At 72.1% G+C, this 2707-nt stretch overlaps 1 long non-coding RNA gene across 1 annotated transcript; it reads left to right on the plus strand.

Annotated features, from left to right (window-relative positions):
- The first annotated feature begins 1162 nt into the window (after window positions 1-1162).
- Window positions 1163-2707, plus strand: LOC135325880 (uncharacterized). The gene is made up of 3 exons (XR_010386606.1): window positions 1163-1221; window positions 1327-1400; window positions 2643-2707. It is a non-coding gene; the product is annotated as an uncharacterized LOC135325880 (long non-coding RNA).

Below are 2707 nucleotides of genomic sequence, written 5' to 3' on the forward strand. Positions count from 1 at the left end.
CCAGGGACCCCAAAACCCCCCGAATTCCCCCCAAAACTCCCTGGCACCCCCAGGCACCCCAAAACCCCCCGAATTCCCCCCAAAACCCCCCCCGGCACCCCAGGGACCCCAAAACCCCCCGAATTCCCCCCAAAACTCCCCCGGCACCCCCAGGGACCCCAAAACCCCCCGAATTCCCCCCAAAACCCCCCCGGCACCCCCAGGGACCCCAAAACCCCCCGAATTCCCCCAAAACCCCCCCGGCACCCCCAGGGACCCCAAAACCCCCCGAATTCCCCCCAAAACCCCCCCGGCACCCCCAGGTACCCCAAAACCCCCCGAATTCCCCCCAAAACCCCCCCGGCACCCCCAGGGACCCCAAAACCCCCCGAATCCCCCCAAAACCACCCCAAATATCCCATTTCCCCCCCCCAGACCCCCAAGTGCCCCCCAACCCCCTTTCAGGACCCCCAAGTGCCTCCTGGGACCCCCAAGTGCCCCCCAACCCCCTCTCTGGACCCCCAAGTGCTTCCCCAGGACCCCCAAGTCCCCCCCTGAGCCCCTCTCGGGACCCCCAAGTGCCCCCCCAGCCCCCCAAGTCCCCCCTGAGCCCCTCTCTGGACCCCCAACTGTCCCCCTGGGACCCCCAAGTGCCCCCAGAGCCCCCCCGGGACCCCCAAGTCCTCCCCAAACCCCTCCCAGACCCCCAAGTGCCCCCCAGCCTCTCCCGGGACCCCCAAGTGCCCCCCAACCCCCTCTCTGGACCCCCAAGTGCCCCCTAGACCCCCAAGCCCCCCCCAAGTCCCTCTCGGGACCCCCAAGTGCCCCCCCAGCCCCCCAAGTCCCCCCTGAGCCCCTCTCTGGACCCCCAACTGTCCCCCTGGGACCCCCAAGTGCCCCCAGAGCCCCCCCCGGGACCCCCAAGTCCTCCCCAAACCCCTCCCAGACCCCCAAGTGCCCCCCAGCCTCTCCTGGGACCCCCAAGTGCCCCCCAACCCCCTCTCTGGACCCCCAAGTGCCCCCCAGACCGCCAAGCCCCCCCCCAAGTCCCTCTTGGGACCCCCAAGCGCCCCCCCAGCCCCCCAAGTCCCCCCTGAGCCCCTCTCGGGACCCCCAACTGTCCCCCTGGGACCCCAAGTGCCCCCCAGCCCCCCAAGTGCCCCCCAGGTCCCCCTGCCCCCCGCTCCCCCCCCCCCCAGGTGCGGCACCTGCTGGAGGAGGCCCCCCCCGCGCTGCCCCCAGGTAAGAGCCGCCCCCCAAGTGTGGGGCTGGGGGGGTTGTGGGGGGGGGGCAGGGGCTGCCCCACGGCGCCCCGACCGCCCCCCCGTTCCCCCCCCCCCCCCCCAGCGCCGCCGCTGACGGTGCCGCCGGAAGCCATCACGCTGCGCGAGGCCGAGCCCCTGGCGCCGCCCCCCGTCGAGGTGGGCTGCCCCACAGCGGGGCCCTGACCCATAGCGGGGGGGTTGGGGGAGGATCTGCCCCATAGCGGGGGGTTTGGGGGGGGCACCCTGCCCCATAGCGGGGTCCTGACCCATAGCGGGGGGGTTGGGGGCTGCCCCATAGCGGGGCCCTGCCCCATAGCGGGGGGGTTGGGGGAGGATCTGCCCCATAGCGGGGGGTTTGGGGGGGCACCCTGCCCCATAGCGGGGCCCTGACCCATAGCGGGGGGGTTGGGGGAGGATCTGCCCCATAGCGGGGGGGGTTTTGGGGGGGCACCCTGCCCCATAGCAGGGCCCTGACCCATAGCGGGAGGTTTGGGGGAGGATCTGCCCCATAGCGGGGGGTTTGGGGGGGCACCCTGCCCCATAGCGGGGCCCTGACCCATAGCGGGGGGGTTGGGGCTGCCCCATAGCGGGGCCCTGCCCCATAGCGGGGCGGTTGGGGCTGCCCCATAGCGGGGCCCTGACCCATAGCGGGAGATTTGGGGGAGGATCTGCCCCATAGCAGGGGGTTTGGGGGGGGCACCCTGCCCCATAGTGCGGCCCTGCCCCATAGCGGGGGGGTTGGGGCTGCCCCACGGCGGGGCCCTGCCCCATAGCGGGAGGTTTGGGGGAGGATCTGCCCCATAGCAGGGGGTTTGGGGGGGCCCCCTGCCCCATAGCGGGGTCCTGCCCCATAGCGGGGGGGTTGGGGGTGGACCCTGACCCATAGCGGGGTCCTGACCCATAGCAGGGGGGTTGGAGCTGCCCCACAGCAGGGATCTGCCCCATAGAGGCCCCTTGACCCATATTGGGGGGGATCTGCCCCATAGCGGGGCCCTGCCCCATAGCAGGCGGTTTGGAGGCTGCCCCATAGCAGAGATCAGCCCCATAGCGGGGCCCTGACCAATAGTGGGGGGCTTGCGGCTGCCCCATAGCGGGGGATCTGCCCCATAGCGGCACCTTGACCCATATCGGGGGGGGAATCTGCCCCATAGCGAGGATTGGACCCATAACAGGGGCTTTGGGGGCTGCCCCATAGCAGAGCTCTGACCCATAGCATGGGGTTTGGGGGCTGCCCCATAGCAGAGCTCTGACCCATAGCAGGGGCTTTGGGGGCTGCCCCACGGCAGGGCAGCATCAGAGCTGCCCCACAGCGGCGGGGGGGGTTGTGGGGCCGCCCCATGGGGGGGTTATGGCCCCCCCCTTGCCGTGGGGCCGCCCCATAGCGCGGCCGTGGGGCAGGCGGAGCTGCCGGAGGTGACGGCGCGGGAGCTGGAGCTGCTGGCGGAGGCCGAGGCCGAGCTGCT

Source organism: Dromaius novaehollandiae, unplaced genomic scaffold (assembly GCF_036370855.1).
Source record: "Dromaius novaehollandiae isolate bDroNov1 unplaced genomic scaffold, bDroNov1.hap1 HAP1_SCAFFOLD_217, whole genome shotgun sequence".
NCBI lineage: Eukaryota > Metazoa > Chordata > Aves > Casuariiformes > Dromaiidae > Dromaius > Dromaius novaehollandiae.